The following is a 24,513-nucleotide window of genomic DNA, read 5'->3' on the forward strand; positions in this document are numbered from 1 at the left end:
AGGTGTACGCCACAGCAGTGTCAGACACGGTCTCCATCACATGTATACGAGCAAATGAACGTGCCTGCGCTGTCAGGACTCTAACTACAGTGGTTAGCTGCATTCACCTCCGTGGCAATGTCTTGCAGTCCTCCAAGCCTCTTGACTACAGGTACCGGTATGTGGCTCGATAACAAGTGGATAGACGCCGCATCTCTCTCGCCGTCAGGTGTTGCCGCGAGTCATACTTAACGTAGCTTTCTGCACGCGTCAGCGTAGCGTCAGTCGAGCAAAGTCGAGACAAGTCGCATAGGAGGAGCAACAAAAACGCGCAATTCCGGTACCGGGAATCGAACCCGGGCCTCCTGGGTGAGAGCCAGGTATCCTAGCCACTAGACCACACCGGACAACGACGGCAGTGCTCTTTCCAGCGAACGCAGCAGCCGCCCACGGTTAACTGACGACAACTGTAAAAAATCCACTCTCTCGCGTTATAGAACGGCGTGCTCCGGACGCATTTCGTGGAGACGAACGCCAGCAATGATGAGAGCAAAAGGTGCCTACAAATCCTGTCGTTGCACCACGCACTGTTCTACGACAATTCACCAAGCAGACGCTCACGCCTTGTTGTGCTGTTTCCTTTGCGGGCAATGAGTGCATCTGCCTTCGACACAGGAAACATTACACGTTCGGCAGCTGTGGGATTGGAACCCACGCCTCCGAAGAGAATGGTGCCTGAAACCAGCGCCTTAGACCGCTCGGCCACGCTACCTACACAACACGCGCGTCACAAGAGCTGCGTCCTACCCCACGAGGACACACCGCAACGGCACAAAAATGAGACGTAAAAAGTGGCAACGGTGGGATTCGAACCCACGCCTCCGGAGAGACTGGTGCCTAAAACCAGCGCCTTAGACCGCTCGGCCACGTTACCGTTGGGTCAGCAGCGGCAAAACGTTTCGTTTGTACTACAAAGATCACTTCGAAATGGAAGTATCTTGGCAATCGCCGTGCGATGTATTTCCGCTGCTCTCCCACTGGAAGCGTCTCTTTAGGCCATCCACGGCAAGAAAAAGCCGTGCCCGCCGTACGGTAGCGACGCCACTTGTCTGTAGCTGTCGCAGTTAAGGAGACAGCGTCAAGAGACGTTTTCGTGCCGTGACCAGGTTTCGAACCTGCGCTTTCCTTAACCACTAAAGTATCGTAGCTGTAACTGTCAGGCGGAGCTAGAATGCTCCATGTATCAAACATACGTGAGCTCAAGGAGGTTACACTTGAAGGAAAAGCGGCAGGTTAACGCGATCACATCAAAACCCCCGGCAGCTACGGGATTCGAAACCGCGCCTACAGAGAGACTGGTGCCTTAAACCAGCGCCTTAAAGCGCTCGGCCACGCTACATGCGCTGCTTGGTGCGCCAGTGTTCCTAGCATTTGTAGAAACAGTGCACGCCACAGCTTCCTGTTCTGCTGGGACTGGCTGCTCATCCATCGCACTTCAAACGACTGCCCTTTTCGACTATAGAGAGCAGCAGACGTCTGCGCTCTGGGAGGCGACATTACGTGTTGGGGATGAAGTGGTAGTGCTAACTGCGGCCTGCGGAACACGAGTGAAAAAATCAAGAGAGTACTGTCATTTCGAGTACTCGCCATTGCAACGGCAGCAAGGCAAAACTTTCAAAATTGCCGTGACCAGGATTCGAACCTGGGTTATTGCGGCCACAACGCAATGTCCTAACCACTAGACGATCACGGCCATGGCCACGGAGGCGCCCGCGAAGGCAGCTGGCTGCAATGCAAGTGGCGATACCCAGCAAAGCCTAGGCCAAGGTGTACGCCACAGCAGTGTCAGACACGGTCTCCATCACATGTATACGAGCAAATGAACGTGCCTGCGCTGTCAGGACTCTAACTACAGTGGTTAGCTGCATTCACCTCCGTGGCAATGTCTTGCAGTCCTCCAAGCCTCTTGACTACAGGTACCGGTATGTGGCTCGATAACAAGTGGATAGACGCCGCATCTCTCTCGCCGTCAGGTGTTGCCGCGAGTCATACTTAACGTAGCTTTCTGCACGCGTCAGCGTAGCGTCAGTCGAGCAAAGTCGAGACAAGTCGCATAGGAGGAGCAACAAAAACGCGCAATTCCGGTACCGGGAATCGAACCCGGGCCTCCTGGGTGAGAGCCAGGTATCCTAGCCACTAGACCACACCGGACAACGACGGCAGTGCTCTTTCCAGCGAACGCACCAGTCGCCCACGGTTAACTGACGACAACTGTAAAAAATCCACTCTCTCGCGTTATAGAACGGCGTGCTCCGGACGCATTTCGTGGAGACGAACGCCAGCAATGATGAGAGCAAAAGGTGCCTACAAATCCTGTCGTTGCACCACGCACTGTTCTACGACAATTCACCAAGCAGACGCTCACGCCTTGTTGTGCTGTTTCCTTTGCGGGCAATGGATGCATCTGCCTTCGACACAGGAAACATTACACGTTCGGCAGCTGTGGGATTGGAACCCACGCCTCCGAAGAGAATGGTGCCTGAAACCAGCGCCTTAGACCGCTCGGCCACGCTACCTACACAACACGCGCGTCACAAGAGCTGCGTCCTACCCCACGAGGACACACCGCAACGGCACAAAAATGAGACGTAAAAAGTGGCAACGGTGGGATTCGAACCCACGCCTCCGGAGAGACTGGTGCCTAAAACCAGCGCCTTAGACCGCTCGGCCACGTTACCGTTGGATCAGCAGCGGCAAAACGTTTCGTTTGTACTACAAAGATCACTTCGATATGGAAGTATCTTGGCAATCGCCGTGCCATGTATTTCCACTGCTCTCCCACTGGAAGCGTCTCTTTAGGCCATCCACAGCAAGAAAAAGCCGTGCCCGCCGTACGGTAGCGACGCCACTTGTCTGTAGCTGTCGCAGTTAAGGAGACAGCGTCAAGAGACGTTTTCGTGCCGTGACCAGGTTTCGAACCTGCGCTTTCCTTAACCACTAAAGTATCGTAGCTGTAACTGTCAGGCGGAGCTAGAATGCTCCATGTATCAAACATATGTGAGCTCAAGGAGGTTACACTTGAAGGAAAAGCGGCAGGTTAACGCGATCACATCAAAACCCCCGGCAGCTACGGGATTCGAAACCGCGCCTACAGAGAGACTGGTGCCTTAAACCAGCGCCTTAAAGCGCTCGGCCACGCTACATGCGCTGCTTGGTGCGCCAGTGTTCCTAGCATTTGTAGAAACAGTGCACGCCACAGCTTCCTGTTCTGCTGGGACTGGCTGCTCATCCATCGCACTTCAAACGACTGCCCTTTTCGACTACAGAGAGCAGCGGACGTCTGCGCTCTGGGAGGCGACATTACGTGTTGGGGATGAAGTGGTAGTGCTAACTGCGGCCTGCGGAACACGAGTGAAAAAATCAAGAGAGTACTGTCATTTCGAGTACTCGCCATTGCAACGGCAGCAAGGCAAAACTTTCAAAATTGCCGTGACCAGGATTCGAACCTGGGTTATTGCGGCCACAACGCAATGTCCTAACCACTAGACGATCACGGCCATGGCCACGGAGGCGCCCGCGAAGGCAGCTGGCTGCAATGCAAGTGGCGATACCCAGCAAAGCCTAGGCCAAGGTGTACGCCACAGCAGTGTCAGACACGGTCTCCATCACATGTATACGAGCAAATGAACGTGCCTGCGCTGTCAGGACTCTAACTACAGTGGTTAGCTGCATTCACCTCCGTGGCAATGTCTTGCAGTCCTCCAAGCCTCTTGACTACAGGTACCGGTATGTGGCTCGATAACAAGTGGATAGACGCCGCATCTCTCTCGCCGTCAGGTGTTGCCGCGAGTCATACTTAACGTAGCTTTCTGCACGCGTCAGCGTAGCGTCAGTCGAGCAAAGTCGAGACAAGTCGCATAGGAGGAGCAACAAAAACGCGCAATTCCGGTACCGGGAATCGAACCCGGGCCTCCTGGGTGAGAGCCAGGTATCCTAGCCACTAGACCACACCGGACAACGACGGCAGTGCTCTTTCCAGCGAACGCACCAGTCGCCCACGGTTAACTGACGACAACTGTAAAAAATCCACTCTCTCGCGTTATAGAACGGCGTGCTCCGGACGCATTTCGTGGAGACGAACGCCAGCAATGATGAGAGCAAAAGGTGCCTACAAATCCTGTCGTTGCACCACGCACTGTTCTACGACAATTCACCAAGCAGACGCTCACGCCTTGTTGTGCTGTTTCCTTTGCGGGCAATGGATGCATCTGCCTTCGACACAGGAAACATTACACGTTCGGCAGCTGTGGGATTGGAACCCACGCCTCCGAAGAGAATGGTGCCTGAAACCAGCGCCTTAGACCGCTCGGCCACGCTACCTACACAACACGCGCGTCACAAGAGCTGCGTCCTACCCCACGAGGACACACCGCAACGGCACAAAAATGAGACGTAAAAAGTGGCAACGGTGGGATTCGAACCCACGCCTCCGGAGAGTCTGGTGCCTAAAACCAGCGCCTTAGACCGCTCGGCCACGTTACCGTTGGATCAGCAGCGGCAAAACGTTTCGTTTGTACTACAAAGATCACTTCGATATGGAAGTATCTTGGCAATCGCCGTGCCATGTATTTCCACTGCTCTCCCACTGGAAGCGTCTCTTTAGGCCATCCACAGCAAGAAAAAGCCGTGCCCGCCGTACGGTAGCGACGCCACTTGTCTGTAGCTGTCGCAGTTAAGGAGACAGCGTCAAGAGACGTTTTCGTGCCGTGACCAGGTTTCGAACCTGCGCTTTCCTTAACCACTAAAGTATCGTAGCTGTAACTGTCAGGCGGAGCTAGAATGCTCCATGTATCAAACATATGTGAGCTCAAGGAGGTTACACTTGAAGGAAAAGCGGCAGGTTAACGCGATCACATCAAAACCCCCGGCAGCTACGGGATTCGAAACCGCGCCTACAGAGAGACTGGTGCCTTAAACCAGCGCCTTAAAGCGCTCGGCCACGCTACATGCGCTGCTTGGTGCGCCAGTGTTCCTAGCATTTGTAGAAACAGTGCACGCCACAGCTTCCTGTTCTGCTGGGACTGGCTGCTCATCCATCGCACTTCAAACGACTGCCCTTTTCGACTACAGAGAGCAGCGGACGTCTGCGCTCTGGGAGGCGACATTACGTGTTGGGGATGAAGTGGTAGTGCTAACTGCGGCCTGCGGAACACGAGTGAAAAAATCAAGAGAGTACTGTCATTTCGAGTACTCGCCATTGCAACGGCAGCAAGGCAAAACTTTCAAAATTGCCGTGACCAGGATTCGAACCTGGGTTATTGCGGCCACAACGCAATGTCCTAACCACTAGACGATCACGGCCATGGCCACGGAGGCGCCCGCGAAGGCAGCTGGCTGCAATGCAAGTGGCGATACCCAGCAAAGCCTAGGCCAAGGTGTACGCCACAGCAGTGTCAGACACGGTCTCCATCACATGTATACGAGCAAATGAACGTGCCTGCGCTGTCAGGACTCTAACTACAGTGGTTAGCTGCATTCACCTCCGTGGCAATGTCTTGCAGTCCTCCAAGCCTCTTGACTACAGGTACCGGTATGTGGCTCGATAACAAGTGGATAGACGCCGCATCTCTCTCGCCGTCAGGTGTTGCCGCGAGTCATACTTAACGTAGCTTTCTGCACGCGTCAGCGTAGCGTCAGTCGAGCAAAGTCGAGACAAGTCGCATAGGAGGAGCAACAAAAACGCGCAATTCCGGTACCGGGAATCGAACCCGGGCCTCCTGGGTGAGAGCCAGGTATCCTAGCCACTAGACCACACCGGACAACGACGGCAGTGCTCTTTCCAGCGAACGCAGCAGCCGCCCACGGTTAACTGACGACAACTGTAAAAAATCCACTCTCTCGCGTTATAGAACGGCGTGCTCCGGACGCATTTCGTGGAGACGAACGCCAGCAATGATGAGAGCAAAAGGTGCCTACAAATCCTGTCGTTGCACCACGCACTGTTCTACGACAATTCACCAAGCAGACGCTCACGCCTTGTTGTGCTGTTTCCTTTGCGGGCAATGAGTGCATCTGCCTTCGACACAGGAAACATTACACGTTCGGCAGCTGTGGGATTGGAACCCACGCCTCCGAAGAGAATGGTGCCTGAAACCAGCGCCTTAGACCGCTCGGCCACGCTACCTACACAACACGCGCGTCACAAGAGCTGCGTCCTACCCCACGAGGACACACCGCAACGGCACAAAAATGAGACGTAAAAAGTGGCAACTTTTTTTTTTTTTTTTTTTTTTTATTTATGGGCCTCCCAACTCCCCTTATAGCCCGGCCTTGCGCTCTCCAAGTTATGCCTTCTTCGGCGAGCTTCATCAGCTATAAATAAACGGTGCTGCTTGCAAACAGAAACGACGAATTGTTGCACTGTCCATTCAGTTGAAAACCGTAAACTTCTCGGTATGGTTCCTTGGAAGACGTTGGTGTTCAAGATGAATTGATGAAATCGGAGATACGGGATTGCTGCGAGGAAAGTTTCTTGTGGCTGTCCACCGCTAGTGAAGCATCAAAGGAAAACTAAAATCCTCTTGAAGTGAAAGTGCAGGCCTATATTGACAGCTAAGCAGTCGCTTCGCGCCTTCACGCCTTAAAATAAAAAATGAAAGAATAACAGCGCATCAGGCGCTTTACACCTAAACTCAATAAAAAAGAATAAAATTTAAAAAAAAGAAGAAAAAGCAATGACTGCCTGAGTTAGTCCACTCAGTCACAGGGAAGGAACAGCCTTCATACGTCCCATTATATTATGTTCAAAATGCTTCGTGGCGGCCATTAAAATGGGTAATGAAAAAAGGCACAAAAAGTAAAATAATCGACACATATCAAAGGAATGAATATACTCCCGAACTTTCCGAACTGTCCGGCGGATAAAGGGAAGTAAAACACAATCCTCCCCGACGTGTTTTAAAAAGAAAATAAAAAATCCTCTGTTCTTAAAAACCAAACAATCTCCGTGGCAGCGGCGTGCGCAACGCACCCGTGAATGTACGCCCAAAACGGAGGAACCAGACGGTATAAAAAAATGAATTAAAAACAGAAAGAAATCACTAAATGACAGCAAAACACAAACACACACGAACACAGGATAACACTGTGTTAAACTTTTCGTCGTAATTTCCACATTGCAGTTCTGCACAAGCGTAAGCATCGTACTTGTTATGATTCACTGTTCCTGTAGCATCAATTTGCATGAACTATGTAACCGGAGCCGGAGACAATGCAAAACACAGAAGTAAAGAAAAGTTGCAGCAGTGAAGTGTTGATTACAACAGTTTGTCGTGGGCAAATGCAAGTGCAATTTGCAGAAAATTGGCAAAGATTTTGGCATAGTCTTTCCTGGTTTTAGTGAGGTCATGTTGCGTGGATAAATAAACCAGATAGGCATAGTCGTCCGTAAGTCGCAATTGCAGGAGGGCGAACACAGTGTGAGCCACGATCCATGCAGTGGCGGCACGCTTCGTATGCGGATATGGGTTGAAGTCTGGGATCAAAGCCGTGTCCGCAGAAAAAGCGGCAGCGCTGGTCCGGTTGATAAGTGCGAGCATCCTGGCGGCAATGTTCCAAGTCGACCGTGACCGCAGGCACACGAAACGATGTTCTAAGGTGTCGTCTTGGCGACAGTCTTCACACAAGCTCGATGGAGATAAGTTAATGCGGCGCAGCTTTTCGTTGGTGGGGAGAATGCGGTTAACCACTTGGTACCAAAAGCTGCTGACGTCCGCTGACAGGAAGGGAGCATGAACGTGAGCCCACACCGTCCTCCACGCAGATCGCGGGTAGCGCGCCTCCATCTTATTACCGACCGGCCGTCCTCTTAGTCCCTGGTAGACACGTTTCACAGTCCGTGTTCGATGGTCGAGTACTTCGGCGGCGAGATAACTTTTTTGAATGAAGTATTCTCGAACATAACGCAGCTGAAACGGGATGGTAGTCGGGTCGAGAGGTGCTGCTTCAGATAGAGGCCGATGAATAGCGAACAGAACAGCTGTGGGGCTCGACGGATCCTGTTCAATAGTGACGCTCGTCCGATGAAGGAGCAACGCTGCGGCTTTCATAGCAAAATGAATGAGGCCGAGTCCACCCTGTTCGCGTGGCAAAGTACATGTTTCGTAAGACACCTTGAAAATATGTCCCCGCCACAGTAGCCAATAGACTGCCTGTGTTATGGCTCTGCCCAAATTCTTGGGTACCTGAAATAACTGTGCGAGGTACCAGGCTTTGCTGAGCAAGAAAACATTTATTAAAATCACCCGCTGTGTTAATGCGAGGGTGCGAGTAGCGGACAGGCTAGCCATAGCTCGTATGCCATTTAAGACAATACGCCAGTTGTAGGACGCAGTCTGTAACAGATTGGCCTGAAAGCGAACACCCAAAATTTTGTGTTCCTGCTTCACTGTAAACCATGGGCGTTTGAAGCCACGTGTCGCTGCATAAATAGGCAGAAAAACCGTCTTACGGGTATTGATGCTCGCACCGGATGCACGTTCATACTGTGTAAGAACTGCGCGTATTGTAGCAAAGTCGGTAGCCGAGGACACCAAGAGGCCAAGGTCGTCAGCATAAGCGCGACAAACGTGCTTCTCATTCCCAATACGTATTCCCCTACAAACACTGTGCAATTTACGCAACAAAGGATATAAGGAAATAGCGTAAAGCGCCATTGACAGAGGGCACCCTTGTTTGACGGAACAGCAGAGCGGAACAGGTTCCGATAAAAGTCCATTGATACTAATCCGTGAGGTGGAATTTTTGAAAAGGTTAAAAATCATAGTTATATACTTTACACCGAAACCAAACTTCTGGAGCACCCGTCGGAGATATAGGTGGCTAACTCTGTCAAAAGCCATTGCAAAATCGATGGATAAAATGCCAAAAGGAATCCTATTCGTCGAAGCATAGGCAATGGCATCTCGGTATGTCGACACAGCACCATAGAGAGTGCGGTTCGGCACTGCACAGTATTGAAAGGGACTAATCAGTTTTTTCATGACCAGCTTCAAGCGGGAGGAGACACATTTGGTGAAGAGTTTGTAATCACCATTAAGAAGGGTGATCGGTCTAAGATTGCACAGTTGCCTGGTGACCGGAACCTTTGGAACCAAGACCACAATACCTTCCAGGAAGGACGCAGGGACATCCACACCAGTTAAAATTTCATTAAAAACGTCAGTCAGGGCAGAGCCAAACAAGTGCCAAAAATGCAGATAAAATTCCGGTGGCAACCCATCAGCGCCCGGTGATTTGTTCTGGGAACACAGTTTTAGGACATCACCCACTTCGTCCACGGTAAAGTTTTCTGTGAGGCGACGGCGATCCGCTACGGATAAGACGTATGGAACGTCGTGGAGAAGCTCGGAAATCGCGGCAGCATCAGTGTATTTCTCACTGAAAAGTTCGATGAAGTGACGGTGGGCCTCGGCAAGAATTGCCGCCTGGTTATCAAGCCGCGCACCGTCAGCTGATTCCAGCTCTGTGACGTAACGTCGCTTTGCGCGCCGGCGTTCGCGCAGCTGATGAAACACGGAAGGCGCTTCATCAGCCAGCGCCCCGGGGGCTCGGCTCCGTACGACAGATCCGCGCAACGATTCCCTTTTCAAATCCAGAAGACGGAGTTTTATACGCCGAATTGTCGCCATCCGAAGAGCGGGATTGTTTGTGTGCAGGTGGATGGCATCATTTAAACAGCTCTCGTAAAATTGCAATGTAGAACGCTCCCAGTGAGCAACATCCTGACTGAATTCCAGGATCGCCTTGCGTAATGCCGGCTTAACAAATTCTACCCACCAAGACAAAGTGGAGGCATAGAGACCGCGATATTTTAGCACCCTCTGCCATACACGCACGACAACCGGCGCAAAATGTGGGTGTGAGAGATGTCGCACATTAAACTTCCATAATCGACTTGCGCGGGGTTGATCCGCCAATAGAGAATGAAAGCGGCAGACATACGCACAATGATCGGAAAAAATCACGGGGTGAACAGAGGAGTCCGTAAGACAGTGCTGTTGATCACAAGAAACGTAAATCCTATCGAGCCGACTTCTTCCCGTGGGATAAAAGAAAGTAAAGCCCACGGCCCGCGGGTGTAAATAACACCACGAGTCAATTAAATTCATCTCAGTAACGAGCGTCTGTAATTCTAGGCACTTATATGGCCGTGGCTCCTGATCTCTATCGTCCAGCACGCAATTAAAATCGCCGCCCATGACTAAAGGCAGGTGGGGGCCCTGTAAAAGGTGACAAATGTCACTGCTATAAAACACACGGCGACGTGGCTGCCCGTCGGCACCAGAAGGGGCGTACACGTTAATATATCTTACGTTGTTGATCGTGCAAGCTACACCACGACCGTTAGGAATTGTAGCGACATTACTATAGTCATGACCAACACGAATTTAAATGGCAGTACCACAATTACACTCGACATCAAAGTTCAAGAGTACTTGATAGCCCGGAATGGAGTGAAGTAGATCTATCACAACCTCCTGCAAAAACACTACGTCAGCAGCAATGTAATTTATAAAACCCACAAAACTTGCAAACTTCACTGGCGACTCCAATTGATTAAGATTAATAGTAGCCACAACTGATGGAGGACGTGCTACCATAGACAACAGGGAAAAACAAATAAAACAAATTAGACGGCAGGAGTGGACCCACCCGCCTCCTCCATATCGGCTGCCCAGTCACAACGTTCAGACGGTGCAGCTGAAGTAGGCGGTTCGTGTGTGGGAGGTACAGACGCGGAATCCTGCGAAAGGGGACGCGTGCGACGCTGGGGGGTGTCTTCCGCCTTACGCTTAACCGAAAGTTGTGCCGGGTTCGTTGCCTGAGACGTCGTAGTGTCCATTGCAAGAGTTACATCAGAGTGGTGCAACATTTCCTTTAACTGCTGTACAACCTGTTCCCGCCTGTCTGCCGACACACTTGTCGTAGGCGCTGGCTGACTGCTCGCCACAGGACGCTGTGGACGACGCCCCCCCGCAACCGACGGTCGAGATTCGACTACGGGGCGAGGCAAGGGCTTGTGCGCCGGCTTTTGCACAGATTTTTGTTTTTGTTTTGACTTCGGACGGGGAACCTGCTTCCATTCCGGAGACGGGCTGCGTTCTCCGCGAGAAAAAGACCGTGTGTCTAAAATCCGCGAGCTACTGGCACTGCGGAAGCGGTCAGTATTGCCACGCCTGTCTGAAACACTTTCACGCCTGGGCTTTGGTTCCTGTGAGGCAGGAGCCGCGTCCGGAAACCCGTGAGGTACGGAAGTGGATGGTGACGAATCCACTACAGCAACAGGGGGGGTAACCACCTGAACGGGTTCTGATCCGGTCCGTTCCGGAGCTTCAGGCACAGCAGGAGGCGGAATCGGTACAGTAGCGGCGGGAACTGACTGAGAAAGTACGGACAAGGATTGAACAGTATCAGAACCGGTGGCAGTGGCATCGACATCCATCGCGACCGCAGCAACTAACGGCGTTTCCGTTTCCGCGGAACGTGCCGGTGAACGGGGAACACCTAACAACACGGCCGCGTACGACGCGCCGTCATCTTGCCCACGGGGCGGTAGCTGCACAGGGCGCCTACGCCTAGGACAATTTTGTCTAAAATGGTCTGTGGCATTGCAATAGGAACACGTTTGCGGCTGACCACTATACGAAATAAAAGCCCGGTGGCCGGCCATAACCAAAAACGAGGGAACGTGCTTCCGCACAATCATCTTTACACTGCGGATACCGTTCTCAACCTGATATATATAAGCGGACGACCACTTTTCTTTTGTAATCGACAAAACTGTGCCATAAGGCATAAGGCTACGAGCGATTGTCTCATTCCTAGTCTCAAACGGCAGATTGAATACCCGAACATTTCGAATACCGAATCCAGCGTTCGACAGAGTCACATTGCTAATTGTCCCATCAGAGTGTTTGAATTTACGTACGCCACCATTTTCACTGACAAGAGCATCACACAATTCCGGACATTTCAATTTTACGAACAAAGAGTTCAGGAACGCGTCTAATTGCAATCCTAGCACTTCACTTTCAGGAATTTGCAAGTCATTTTTCATCCACGAATGAATTTCGAAAGCAGACGGTCGGGTTACGTTTCTATCAAATTCGCACTGGATATTATTTTCTCGGTCTTCAGAATCCATGTTAACTTACAGTTCAGCTGACTACAGCAGCGAAGAAACAGTCACCGCGAAGAACCGTCGCCGACTGCGAAGCACACGTAAACACCGCCCGACACGCCGGAGCGAGCGCGCGATGTGTTCGGGCCCACGACTCCGAAGAGACTGGTGCCTAAAACCAGCGCCTTAGACCGCTCGGCCACGTTACCGTTGGATCAGCAGCGGCAAAACGTTTCGTTTGTACTACAAAGATCACTTCGATATGGAAGTATCTTGGCAATCGCCGTGCCATGTATTTCCACTGCTCTCCCACTGGAAGCGTCTCTTTAGGCCATCCACAGCAAGAAAAAGCCGTGCCCGCCGTACGGTAGCGACGCCACTTGTCTGTAGCTGTCGCAGTTAAGGAGACAGCGTCAAGAGACGTTTTCGTGCCGTGACCAGGTTTCGAACCTGCGCTTTCCTTAACCACTAAAGTATCGTAGCTGTAACTGTCAGGCGGAGCTAGAATGCTCCATGTATCAAACATATGTGAGCTCAAGGAGGTTACACTTGAAGGAAAAGCGGCAGGTTAACGCGATCACATCAAAACCCCCGGCAGCTACGGGATTCGAAACCGCGCCTACAGAGAGACTGGTGCCTTAAACCAGCGCCTTAAAGCGCTCGGCCACGCTACATGCGCTGCTTGGTGCGCCAGTGTTCCTAGCATTTGTAGAAACAGTGCACGCCACAGCTTCCTGTTCTGCTGGGACTGGCTGCTCATCCATCGCACTTCAAACGACTGCCCTTTTCGACTACAGAGAGCAGCGGACGTCTGCGCTCTGGGAGGCGACATTACGTGTTGGGGATGAAGTGGTAGTGCTAACTGCGGCCTGCGGAACACGAGTGAAAAAATCAAGAGAGTACTGTCATTTCGAGTACTCGCCATTGCAACGGCAGCAAGGCAAAACTTTCAAAATTGCCGTGACCAGGATTCGAACCTGGGTTATTGCGGCCACAACGCAATGTCCTAACCACTAGACGATCACGGCCATGGCCACGGAGGCGCCCGCGAAGGCAGCTGGCTGCAATGCAAGTGGCGATACCCAGCAAAGCCTAGGCCAAGGTGTACGCCACAGCAGTGTCAGACACGGTCTCCATCACATGTATACGAGCAAATGAACGTGCCTGCGCTGTCAGGACTCTAACTACAGTGGTTAGCTGCATTCACCTCCGTGGCAATGTCTTGCAGTCCTCCAAGCCTCTTGACTACAGGTACCGGTATGTGGCTCGATAACAAGTGGATAGACGCCGCATCTTTCTCGCCGTCAGGTGTTGCCGCGAGTCATACTTAACGTAGCTTTCTGCACGCGTCAGCGTAGCGTCAGTCGAGCAAAGTCGAGACAAGTCGCATAGGAGGAGCAACAAAAACGCGCAATTCCGGTACCGGGAATCGAACCCGGGCCTCCTGGGTGAGAGCCAGGTATCCTAGCCACTAGCCCACACCGGACAACGACGGCAGCGCTCTTTCCAGCGAACGCAGCAGCCGCCCACGGTTAACTGACGACAACTGTAAAAAATCCACTCTCTCGCGTTATAGAACGGCGTGCTCCGGACGCATTTCGTGGAGACGAACGCCAGCAATGATGAGAGCAAAAGGTGCCTACAAATCCTGTCGTTGCACCACGCACTGTTCTACGACAATTCACCAAGCAGACGCTCACGCCTTGTTGTGCTGTTTCCTTTGCGGGCAATGAGTGCATCTGCCTTCGACACAGGAAACATTACACGTTCGGCAGCTGTGGGATTGGAACCCACGCCTCCGAAGAGAATGGTGCCTGAAACCAGCGCCTTAGACCGCTCGGCCACGCTACCTACACAACACGCGCGTCACAAGAGCTGCGTCCTACCCCACGAGGACACACCGCAACGGCACAAAAATGAGACGTAAAAAGTGGCAACGGTGGGATTCGAACCCACGCCTCCGGAGAGACTGGTGCCTAAAACCAGCGCCTTAGACCGCTCGGCCACGTTACCGTTGGATCAGCAGCGGCAAAACGTTTCGTTTGTACTACAAAGATCACTTCGAAATGGAAGTATCTTGGCAATCGCCGTGCCATGTATTTCCGCTGCTCTCCCACTGGAAGCGTCTCTTTAGGCCATCCACGGCAAGAAAAAGCCGTGCCCGCCGTATGGTAGCGACGCCACTTGTCTGTAGCTGTCGCAGTTAAGGAGACAGCGTCAAGAGACGTTTTCGTGCCGTGACCAGGTTTCGAACCTGCGCTTTCCTTAACCACTAAAGTATCGTAGCTGTAACTGTCAGGCGGAGCTAGAATGCTCCATGTATCAAACATATGTGAGCTCAAGGAGGTTACACTTGAAGGAAAAGCGGCAGGTTAACGCGATCACATCAAAACCCCCGGCAGCTACGGGATTCGAAACCGCGCCTACAGAGAGACTGGTGCCTTAAACCAGCGCCTTAAAGCGCTCGGCCACGCTACATGCGCTGCTTGGTGCGCCAGTGTTCCTAGCATTTGTAGAAACAGTGCACGCCACAGCTTCCTGTTCTGCTGGGACTGGCTGCTCATCCATCGCACTTCAAACGACTGCCCTTTTCGACTACAGAGAGCAGCGGACGTCTGCGCTCTGGGAGGCGACATTACGTGTTGGGGATGAAGTGGTAGTGCTAACTGCGGCCTGCGGAACACGAGTGAAAAAATCAAGAGAGTACTGTCATTTCGAGTACTCGCCATTGCAACGGCAGCAAGGCAAAACTTTCAAAATTGCCGTGACCAGGATTCGAACCTGGGTTATTGCGGCCACAACGCAATGTCCTAACCACTAGACGATCACGGCCATGGCCACGGAGGCGCCCGCGAAGGCAGCTGGCTGCAATGCAAGTGGCGATACCCAGCAAAGCCTAGGCCAAGGTGTACGCCACAGCAGTGTCAGACACGGTCTCCATCACATGTATACGAGCAAATGAACGTGCCTGCGCTGTCAGGACTCTAACTACAGTGGTTAGCTGCATTCACCTCCGTGGCAATGTCTTGCAGTCCTCCAAGCCTCTTGACTACAGGTACCGGTATGTGGCTCGATAACAAGTGGATAGACGCCGCATCTCTCTCGCCGTCAGGTGTTGCCGCGAGTCATACTTAACGTAGCTTTCTGCACGCGTCAGCGTAGCGTCAGTCGAGTCAAGTCGAATAAGAGGAGCACCAAAAACGCGCAATTCCGGTATCGGGATCCGAAGCCGGGCCTCCTGGGTGAGAGCCAGGTATCCTAGCCACTAGACCACACCGGACAACAACGGCAGTGCTCTTTCCAGCGAACGCAGCAGCCGCCCACGGTTAACGGACGACAACTGTAAAAAATCCACTCTCTCGCGTTATAGAACGGCGTGCTCCGGACGCATTTCGTGGAGACGAACGCCAGCAATGATGAGAGCAAAAGGTGCCTACAAATCCTGTCGTTGCACCACGCACTGTTCTACGACAATTCACCAAGCAGACGCTCACGCCTTGTTGTGCTGTTTCCTTTGCGGGCAATGAGTGCATCTGCCTTCGACACAGGAAACATTACACGTTCGGCAGCTGTGGGATTGGAACCCACGCCTCCGAAGAGAATGGTGCCTGAAACCAGCGCCTTAGACCGCTCGGCCACGCTACCTACACAACACGCGCGTCACAAGAGCTGCGTCCTACCCCACGAGGACACACCGCAACGGCACAAAAATGAGACGTAAAAAGTGGCAACGGTGGGATTCGAACCCACGCCTCCGGAGAGACTGGTGCCTAAAACCAGCGCCTTAGACCGCTCGGCCACGTTACCGTTGGATCAGCAGCGGCAAAACGTTTCGTTTGTACTACAAAGATCACTTCGAAATGGAAGTATCTTGGCAATCGCCGTGCCATGTATTTCCGCTGCTCTCCCACTGGAAGCGTCTCTTTAGGCCATCCACGGCAAGAAAAAGCCGTGCCCGCCGTATGGTAGCGACGCCACTTGTCTGTAGCTGTCGCAGTTAAGGAGACAGCGTCAAGAGACGTTTTCGTGCCGTGACCAGGTTTCGAACCTGCGCTTTCCTTAACCACTAAAGTATCGTAGCTGTAACTGTCAGGCGGAGCTAGAATGCTCCATGTATCAAACATATGTGAGCTCAAGGAGGTTACACTTGAAGGAAAAGCGGCAGGTTAACGCGATCACATCAAAACCCCCGGCAGCTACGGGATTCGAAACCGCGCCTACAGAGAGACTGGTGCCTTAAACCAGCGCCTTAAAGCGCTCGGCCACGCTACATGCGCTGCTTGGTGCGCCAGTGTTCCTAGCATTTGTAGAAACAGTGCACGCCACAGCTTCCTGTTCTGCTGGGACTGGCTGCTCATCCATCGCACTTCAAACGACTGCCCTTTTCGACTACAGAGAGCAGCGGACGTCTGCGCTCTGGGAGGCGACATTACGTGTTGGGGATGAAGTGGTAGTGCTAACTGCGGCCTGCGGAACACGAGTGAAAAAATCAAGAGAGTACTGTCATTTCGAGTACTCGCCATTGCAACGGCAGCAAGGCAAAACTTTCAAAATTGCCGTGACCAGGATTCGAACCTGGGTTATTGCGGCCACAACGCAATGTCCTAACCACTAGACGATCACGGCCATGGCCACGGAGGCGCCCGCGAAGGCAGCTGGCTGCAATGCAAGTGGCGATACCCAGCAAAGCCTAGGCCAAGGTGTACGCCACAGCAGTGTCAGACACGGTCTCCATCACATGTATACGAGCAAATGAACGTGCCTGCGCTGTCAGGACTCTAACTACAGTGGTTAGCTGCATTCACCTCCGTGGCAATGTCTTGCAGTCCTCCAAGCCTCTTGACTACAGGTACCGGTATGTGGCTCGATAACAAGTGGATAGACGCCGCATCTCTCTCGCCGTCAGGTGTTGCCGCGAATCATACTTAACGTAGCTTTCTGCACGCGTCAGCGTAGCGTCAGTCGAGCAAAGTCGAGACAAGTCGCATAGGAGGAGCAACAAAAACGCGCAATTCCGGTACCGGGAATCGAACCCGGGCCTCCTGGGTGAGAGCCAGGTATCCTAGCCACTAGCCCACACCGGACAACGACGGCAGTGCTCTTTCCAGCGAACGCAGCAGCCGCCCACGGTTAACTGACGACAACTAAAAAATCCACTCTCTCGCGTTATAGAACGTCGTGCTCCGGACGCATTTCGTGGAGACGAACGCCAGCAATGATGAGAGCAAAAGGTGCCTACAAATCCTGTCGTTGCACCACGCACTGTTCTACGACAATTCACCAAGCAGACGCTCACGCCTTGTTGTGCTGTTTCCTTTGCGGGCAATGAGTGCATCTGCCTTCGACACAGGAAACATTACACGTTCGGCAGCTGTGGGATTGGAACCCACGCCTCCGAAGAGAATGGTGCCTGAAACCAGCGCCTTAGACCGCTCGGCCACGCTACCTACACAACACGCGCGTCACAAGAGCTGCGTCCTACCCCACGAGGACACACCGCAACGGCACAAAAATGAGACGTAAAAAGTGGCAACGGTGGGATTCGAACCCACGCCTCCGGAGAGACTGGTGCCTAAAACCAGCGCCTTAGACCGCTCGGCCACGTTACCGTTGGATCAGCAGCGGCAAAACGTTTCGTTTGTACTACAAAGATCACTTCGAAATGGAAGTATCTTGGCAATCGCCGTGCCATGTATTTCCGCTGCTCTCCCACTGGAAGCGTCTCTTTAGGCCATCCACGGCAAGAAAAAGCCGTGCCCGCCGTATGGTAGCGACGCCACTTGTCTGTAGCTGTCGCAGTTAAGGAGACAGCGTCAAGAGACGTTTTCGTGCCGTGACCAGGTTTCGAACCTGCGCTTTCCTTAACCACTAAAGTATCGTAGCTGTAACTGTCAGGCGGAGCTAGAATGCTCCATGTATCAAACATATGTGAGCTCAAGGAGGTTACACTTGAAGGAAAAGCGGCAGGTTAACGCGATCACATCAAAACCCCCGGCAGCTACGGGATTCGAAACCGCGCCTACAGAGAGACTGGTGCCTTAAACCAGCGCCTTAAAGCGCTCGGCCACGCTACATGCGCTGCTTGGTGCGCCAGTGTTCCTAGCATTTGTAGAAACAGTGCACGCCACAGCTTCCTGTTCTGCTGGGACTGGCTGCTCATCCATCGCACTTCAAACGACTGCTCTTTTCGACTACAGAGAGCAGCGGACGTCTGCGCTCTGGGAGGCGACATTACGTGTTGGGGATGAAGTGGTAGTGCTAACTGCGGCCTGCGGAACACGAGTGAAAAAATCAAGAGAGTACTGTCATTTCGAGTACTCGCCATTGCAACGGCAGCAAGGCAAAACTTTCAAAATTGCCGTGACCAGGATTCGAACCTGGGTTATTGCGGCCACAACGCAATGTCCTAACCACTAGACGATCACGGCCATGGCCACGGAGGCGCCCGCGAAGGCAGCTGGCTGCAATGCAAGTGGCGATACCCAGCAAAGCCTAGGCCAAGGTGTACGCCACAGCAGTGTCAGACACGGTCTCCATCACATGTATACGAGCAAATGAACGTGCCTGCGCTGTCAGGACTCTAACTACAGTGGTTAGCTGCATTCACCTCCGTGGCAATGTCTTGCAGTCCTCCAAGCCTCTTGACTACAGGTACCGGTATGTGGCTCGATAACAAGTGGATGGACGCCGCATCTCTCTCGCCGTCAGGTGTTGCCGCGAGTCATACTTAACGTAGCTTTCTGCACGCGTCAGCGTAGCGTCAGTCGAGTCAAGTCGAATAAGAGGAGCACCAAAAACGCGCAATTCCGGTATCGGGATCCGAAGCCGGGCCTCCTGGGTGAGAGCCAGGTATCCTAGCCACTAGACCACACCGGACAACGACGGCAGTGCTCTTTCCAGCGAACGCAGCAGCCGCCCACGGTTAACTGACGACAACTGTAAAAAATCCACTCTCTCGCGTTATAGAACGGCGTGCTCCGGACGCATTTCGTGGAGACGAACGCCAGCAATGATGAGAGCAAAAGGTGCCTACAAATCCAGTCGTTGCACCACGCACTGTTCTACGACAATTCACCAAGCAGACGCTCACGCCTTGTTGTGCTGTTTCCTTTGCGGGCAATGAGTGCATCTGCCTTCGACACAGGAAACATTACACGTTCGGCAGCTGTGGGATTGGAACCCACGCCTCCGAAGAGAATGGTGCCTGAAACCAGCGTCTTAGACCGCTCGGCCACGCTACCTACACAACACGCGCGTCACAAGAGCTGCGTCCTACCCCACGAGGACACACCGCAACGGCACAAAAATGAGACGTAAAAAGTGGCAACGGTGGGATTCGAACCCACGCCTCCGGAGAGACTGGTGCCTAAAACCAGCGCCTTAGACCGCTCGGCCACGTTACCGTTGGATCAGCAGCGGCAAAACGTTTCGTTTGTACTACAAAGATCACTTCGAAATGGAAGTATCTTGGCAATCGCCGTGCCATGTATTTCCGCTGCTCTCCCACTGGAAGCGTCTCTTTAGGCCATCCACGGCAAGAAAAAGCCGTGCCCGCCGTATGGTAGCGACGCCACTTGTCTGTAGCTGTCGCAGTTAAGGAGACAGCGTCAAGAGACGTTTTCGTGCCGTGACCAGGTTTCGAACCTGCGCTTTCCTTAACCACTAAAGTATCGTAGCTGTAACTGTCAGGCGGAGCTAGAATGCTCCATGTATCAAACATATGTGAGCTCAAGGAGGTTACACTTGAAGGAAAAGCGGCAGGTTAACGCGATCACATCAAAACCCCCGGCAGCTACGGGATTCGAAACCGCGCCTACAGAGAGACTGGTGCCTTAAACCAGCGCCTTAAAGCGCTCGGCCACGCTACATGCGCTGCTTGGTGCGCCAGTGTTCCTAGCATTTGTAGAAACAGTGCACGCCACAGCTTCCTGTTCTGCTGGGACTGGCTGCTCATCCATCGCACTTCAAACGACTGCCCTTTTCGACTACAGAGAGCAGCGGACGTCTGCGCTCTGGGAGGCGACATTACGTGTTGGGGATGAAGTGGTAGTGCTAACTGCGGCCTGCGGAACACGAGTGAAAAAATCAAGAGAGTACTGTCATTTCGAGTATTCGCCATTGCAACGGCAGCAAGGCAAAACTTTCAAAATTGCCGTGACCAGGATTCGAACCTGGGTTATTGCGGCCACAACGCAATGTCCTAACCACTAGACGATCACGGCCATGGCCACGGAGGCGCCCGCGAAGGCAGCTGGCTGCAATGCAAGTGGCGATACCCAGCAAAGCCTAGGCCAAGGTGTACGCCACAGCAGTGTCAGACACGGTCTCCATCACATGTATACGAGCAAATGAACGTGCCTGCGCTGTCAGGACTCTAACTACAGTGGTTAGCTGCATTCACCTCCGTGGCAATGTCTTGCAGTCCTCCAAGCCTCTTGACTACAGGTACCGGTATGTGGCTCGATAACAAGTGGATAGACGCCGCATCTCTCTCGCCGTCAGGTGTTGCCGCGAGTCATACTTAACGTAGCTTTCTGCACGCGTCAGCGTAGCGTCAGTCGAGCAAAGTCGAGACAAGTCGCATAGGAGGAGCAACAAAAACGCGCAATTCCGGTACCGGGAATCGAACCCGGGCCTCCTGGGTGAGAGCCAGGTATCCTAGCCACTAGCCCACACCGGACAACGACGGCAGCGCTCTTTCCAGCGAACGCAGCAGCCGCCCACGGTTAACTGACGACAACTGTAAAAAATCCACTCTCTCGCGTTATAGAACGGCGTGCTCCGGACGCATTTCGTGGAGACGAACGCCAGCAATGATGAGAGCAAAAGGTGCCTACAAATCCTGTCGTTGCACCACGCACTGTTCTACGACAATTCACCAAGCAGACGCTCACGCCTTGTTGTGCTGTTTCCTTTGCGGGCAATGAGTGCATCTGCCTTCGACACAGGAAACATTACACGTTCGGCAGCTGTGGGATTGGAACCCACGCCTCCGAAGAGAATGGTGCCTGAAACCAGCGTCTTAGACCGCTCGGCCACGCTACCTACACAACACGCGCGTCACAAGAGCTGCGTCCTACCCCACGAGAACACACCGCAACGGCACAAAAATGAGACGTAAAAAGTGGCAACGGTGGGATTCGAACCCACGCCTCCGGAGAGACTGGTGCCTAAAACCAGCGCCTTAGACCGCTCGGCCACGTTACCGTTGGATCAGCAGCGGCAAAACGTTTCGTTTGTACTACAAAGATCACTTCGAAATGGAAGTATCTTGGCAATCGCCGTGCCATGTATTTCCACTGCTCTGCCACTGGAAGCGTCTCTTTAGGCCATCCACAGCAAGAAAAAGCCGTGCCCGCCGTATGGTAGCGACGCCACTTGTCTGTAGCTGTCGCAGTTAAGGAGACAGCGTCAAGAGACGTTTTCGTGCCGTGACCAGGTTTCGAACCTGGGCTTTCCTTAACCACTAAAGTATCGTAGCTGTAACTGTCAGGCGGAGCTAGATTGCTCCATGTATCAAACATATGTGAGCTCAAGGAGGTTACACTTGAAGGAAAAGCGGCAGGTTAACGCGATCACATCAAAACCCCCGGCAGCTACGGGATTCGAAACCGCGCCTACAGAGAGACTGGTGCCTTAAACCAGCGCCTTAAAGCGCTCGGCCACGCTACATGCGCTGCTTGGTGCGCCAGTGTTCCTAGCATTTGTAGAAACAGTGCACGCCACAGCTTCCTGTTCTGCTGGGACTGGCTGCTCATCCATCGCACTTCAAACGACTGCCCTTTTCGACTGCAGAGAGCAGCGGACGTCTGCGCTCTGGGAGGCGACATTACGTGTTGGGGATGAAGTGGTAGTGCTAACTGCGGCCTGCGGAACACGAGTGAAAAAATCAAGAGAGTACTGTCATTTCGAGTACTCGCCATTGCAACGGCAGCAAGGCAAAACTTTCAAAATTGCCGTGACCAGGATTCGAACCTGGGTTATTGCGGCCACAACGCAATGTCCTAACCACTAGACGATCACGGCCATGGCCACGGAGGCGCCCGCGAAGGCAGCTGGCTGCAATGCAAGTGGCGATACCCAGCAAAGCCTAGGCCAAGGTGTACGCCACAGCAGTGTCAGACACGGTCTCCATCACATGTATACGAGCAAATGAACGTGCCTGCGCTGTCAGGACTCTAACTACAGTGGTTAGCTGCATTCACCTCCGTGGCAATGTCTTGCAGTCCTCCAAGCCTCTTGACTACAGGTACCGGTATGTGGCTCGATAACAAGTGGATAGACGCCGCATCTCTCTCGCCGTCAGGTGTTGCCGCGAGTCATACTTAACGTAGCTTTCTGCACGCGTCAGCGTAGCGTCAGTCGAGCAAAGTCGAGACAAGTCGCATAGGAGGAGCAAGAAAAACGCGCAAGTCCGGTACCGGGAATCGAACCCGTGCCTCCTGGGTGAGATCCAGGTACCCTAGCCACTAGACCACACCGGATAACGACGGCAGTGCTCTTTCCAGCGAACGCAGCAGCCGCCCACGGTTAACTGACGACAACTGTAAAAAATCCACTCTCTCGCGTTATAGAACGGCGTGCTCCGGACGCATTTCGTGGAGACGAACGCCAGCAATGATGAGAGCAAAAGGTGCCTACAAATCCTGTCGTTGCACCACGCACTGTTCTACGACAATTCACCAAGCAGACGCTCACGCCTTGTTGTGCTGTTTCCTTTGCGGGCAATGAGTGCATCTGCCTTCGACACAGGAAACATTACACGTTCGGCAGCTGTGGGATTGGAACCCACGCCTCCGAAGAGAATGGTGCCTGAAACCAGCGTCTTAGACCGCTCGGCCACGCTACCTACACAACACGCGCGTCACAAGAGCTGCGTCCTACCCCACGAGGACACACCGCAACGGCACAAAAATGAGACGTAAAAAGTGGCAACGGTGGGATTCGAACCCACGCCTCCGGAGAGACTGGTGCCTAAAACCAGCGCCTTAGACCGCTCGGCCACGTTACCGTTGGATCAGCAGCGGCAAAACGTTTCGTTTGTACTACAAAGATCACTTCGAAATGGAAGTATCTTGGCAATCGCCGTGCCATGTATTTCCACTGCTCTCCCACTGGAAGCGTCTCTTTAGGCCATCCACAGCAAGAAAAAGCCGTGCCCGCCGTACGGTAGCGACGCCACTTGTCTGTAGCTGTCGCAGTTAAGGAGACAGCGTCAAGAGACGTTTTCGTGCCGTGACCAGGTTTCGAACCTGGGCTTTCCTTAACCACTAAAGTATCGTAGCTGTAACTGTCAGGCGGAGCTAGAATGCTCCATGTATCAAACATATGTGAGCTCAAGGAGGTTACACTTGAAGGAAAAGCGGCAGGTTAACGCGATCACATCAAAACCCCCGGCAGCTACGGGATTCCAAACCGCGCCTACAGAGAGACTGGTGCCTTAAACCAGCGCCTTAAAGCGCTCGGCCACGCTACATGCGCTGCTTGGTGCGCCAGTGTTCCTAGCATTTGTAGAAACAGTGCACGCCACAGCTTCCTGTTCTGCTGGGACTGGCTGCTCATCCATCGCACTTCAAACGACTGCCCTTTTCGACTGCAGAGAGCAGCGGACGTCTGCGCTCTGGGAGGCGACATTACGTGTTGGGGATGAAGTGGTAGTGCTAACTGCGGCCTGCGGAACACGAGTGAAAAAATCAAGAGAGTACTGTCATTTCGAGTACTCGCCATTGCAACGGCAGCAAGGCAAAACTTTCAAAATTGCCGTGACCAGGATTCGAACCTGGGTTATTGCGGCCACAACGCAATGTCCTAACCACTAGACGATCACGGCCATGGCCACGGAGGCGCCCGCGAAGGCAGCTGGCTGCAATGCAAGTGGCGATACCCAGCAAAGCCTAGGCCAAGGTGTACGCCACAGCAGTGTCAGACACGGTCTCCATCACATGTATACGAGCAAATGAACGTGCCTGCGCTGTCAGGACTCTAACTACAGTGGTTAGCTGCATTCACCTCCGTGGCAATGTCTTGCAGTCCTCCAAGCCTCTTGACTACAGGAACCGGTATGTGGCTCGATAACAAGTGGATAGACGCCGCATCTCTCTCGCCGTCAGGTGTTGCCGCGAGTCATACTTAACGTAGCTTTCTGCACGCGTCAGCGTAGCGTCAGTCGAGTCAAGTCGAATAAGAGGAGCACCAAAAACGCGCAATTCCGGTATCGGGATCCGAAGCCGGGCCTCCTGGGTGAGAGCCAGGTATCCTAGCCACTAGACCACACCGGACAACGACGGCAGTGCTCTTTCCAGCGAACGCAGCAGCCGCCCACGGTTAACTGACGACAACTGTAAAAAATCCAC

The 24,513-nt window shown here is 53.0% G+C and overlaps 26 non-coding genes across 26 annotated transcripts; all 26 read right to left on the bottom strand.

Moving 5' to 3' along the window:
- Positions 1 to 314: 314 nt before the first annotated feature.
- Positions 315 to 386, bottom strand: Trnae-cuc. Its single transcript has one exon. It is a non-coding gene; the product is annotated as a tRNA-Glu (tRNA).
- A 445-nt stretch (positions 387 to 831) lies between these two features.
- Positions 832 to 913, bottom strand: Trnal-uag. Its single transcript has one exon. It is a non-coding gene; the product is annotated as a tRNA-Leu (tRNA).
- A 747-nt stretch (positions 914 to 1,660) lies between these two features.
- Positions 1,661 to 1,732, bottom strand: Trnah-gug. The gene has a single exon. It is a non-coding gene; the product is annotated as a tRNA-His (tRNA).
- A 386-nt stretch (positions 1,733 to 2,118) lies between these two features.
- On the bottom strand, positions 2,119 to 2,190 carry Trnae-cuc. The gene has a single exon. It is a non-coding gene; the product is annotated as a tRNA-Glu (tRNA).
- Positions 2,191 to 2,635: 445 nt separating this feature from the next.
- Positions 2,636 to 2,717, bottom strand: Trnal-uag. Its single transcript has one exon. It is a non-coding gene; the product is annotated as a tRNA-Leu (tRNA).
- Positions 2,718 to 3,464: 747 nt separating this feature from the next.
- On the bottom strand, positions 3,465 to 3,536 carry Trnah-gug. The gene has a single exon. It is a non-coding gene; the product is annotated as a tRNA-His (tRNA).
- A 386-nt stretch (positions 3,537 to 3,922) lies between these two features.
- Positions 3,923 to 3,994, bottom strand: Trnae-cuc. The gene has a single exon. It is a non-coding gene; the product is annotated as a tRNA-Glu (tRNA).
- A 445-nt stretch (positions 3,995 to 4,439) lies between these two features.
- Positions 4,440 to 4,521, bottom strand: Trnal-uag. Its single transcript has one exon. It is a non-coding gene; the product is annotated as a tRNA-Leu (tRNA).
- A 747-nt stretch (positions 4,522 to 5,268) lies between these two features.
- Positions 5,269 to 5,340, bottom strand: Trnah-gug. The gene has a single exon. It is a non-coding gene; the product is annotated as a tRNA-His (tRNA).
- A 386-nt stretch (positions 5,341 to 5,726) lies between these two features.
- On the bottom strand, positions 5,727 to 5,798 carry Trnae-cuc. The gene has a single exon. It is a non-coding gene; the product is annotated as a tRNA-Glu (tRNA).
- A 7,318-nt stretch (positions 5,799 to 13,116) lies between these two features.
- On the bottom strand, positions 13,117 to 13,188 carry Trnah-gug. The gene has a single exon. It is a non-coding gene; the product is annotated as a tRNA-His (tRNA).
- A 386-nt stretch (positions 13,189 to 13,574) lies between these two features.
- Trnae-cuc lies at positions 13,575 to 13,646 on the bottom strand. Its single transcript has one exon. It is a non-coding gene; the product is annotated as a tRNA-Glu (tRNA).
- Positions 13,647 to 14,091: 445 nt separating this feature from the next.
- On the bottom strand, positions 14,092 to 14,173 carry Trnal-uag. Its single transcript has one exon. It is a non-coding gene; the product is annotated as a tRNA-Leu (tRNA).
- Positions 14,174 to 14,920: 747 nt separating this feature from the next.
- Trnah-gug lies at positions 14,921 to 14,992 on the bottom strand. Its single transcript has one exon. It is a non-coding gene; the product is annotated as a tRNA-His (tRNA).
- An 893-nt stretch (positions 14,993 to 15,885) lies between these two features.
- Trnal-uag lies at positions 15,886 to 15,967 on the bottom strand. The gene has a single exon. It is a non-coding gene; the product is annotated as a tRNA-Leu (tRNA).
- A 747-nt stretch (positions 15,968 to 16,714) lies between these two features.
- Positions 16,715 to 16,786, bottom strand: Trnah-gug. Its single transcript has one exon. It is a non-coding gene; the product is annotated as a tRNA-His (tRNA).
- A 386-nt stretch (positions 16,787 to 17,172) lies between these two features.
- On the bottom strand, positions 17,173 to 17,244 carry Trnae-cuc. Its single transcript has one exon. It is a non-coding gene; the product is annotated as a tRNA-Glu (tRNA).
- A 443-nt stretch (positions 17,245 to 17,687) lies between these two features.
- Trnal-uag lies at positions 17,688 to 17,769 on the bottom strand. The gene has a single exon. It is a non-coding gene; the product is annotated as a tRNA-Leu (tRNA).
- Positions 17,770 to 18,516: 747 nt separating this feature from the next.
- Trnah-gug lies at positions 18,517 to 18,588 on the bottom strand. The gene has a single exon. It is a non-coding gene; the product is annotated as a tRNA-His (tRNA).
- An 893-nt stretch (positions 18,589 to 19,481) lies between these two features.
- On the bottom strand, positions 19,482 to 19,563 carry Trnal-uag. Its single transcript has one exon. It is a non-coding gene; the product is annotated as a tRNA-Leu (tRNA).
- Positions 19,564 to 20,310: 747 nt separating this feature from the next.
- Trnah-gug lies at positions 20,311 to 20,382 on the bottom strand. Its single transcript has one exon. It is a non-coding gene; the product is annotated as a tRNA-His (tRNA).
- A 386-nt stretch (positions 20,383 to 20,768) lies between these two features.
- Trnae-cuc lies at positions 20,769 to 20,840 on the bottom strand. The gene has a single exon. It is a non-coding gene; the product is annotated as a tRNA-Glu (tRNA).
- Positions 20,841 to 21,285: 445 nt separating this feature from the next.
- On the bottom strand, positions 21,286 to 21,367 carry Trnal-uag. The gene has a single exon. It is a non-coding gene; the product is annotated as a tRNA-Leu (tRNA).
- Positions 21,368 to 22,114: 747 nt separating this feature from the next.
- Positions 22,115 to 22,186, bottom strand: Trnah-gug. Its single transcript has one exon. It is a non-coding gene; the product is annotated as a tRNA-His (tRNA).
- Positions 22,187 to 23,089: 903 nt separating this feature from the next.
- Trnal-uag lies at positions 23,090 to 23,171 on the bottom strand. Its single transcript has one exon. It is a non-coding gene; the product is annotated as a tRNA-Leu (tRNA).
- Positions 23,172 to 23,918: 747 nt separating this feature from the next.
- Positions 23,919 to 23,990, bottom strand: Trnah-gug. Its single transcript has one exon. It is a non-coding gene; the product is annotated as a tRNA-His (tRNA).
- Positions 23,991 to 24,513: the final 523 nt, after the last annotated feature.

Source organism: Schistocerca piceifrons, chromosome 1 (assembly GCF_021461385.2).
Source record: "Schistocerca piceifrons isolate TAMUIC-IGC-003096 chromosome 1, iqSchPice1.1, whole genome shotgun sequence".
In the NCBI taxonomy this organism is placed as follows: domain Eukaryota; kingdom Metazoa; phylum Arthropoda; class Insecta; order Orthoptera; family Acrididae; genus Schistocerca; species Schistocerca piceifrons.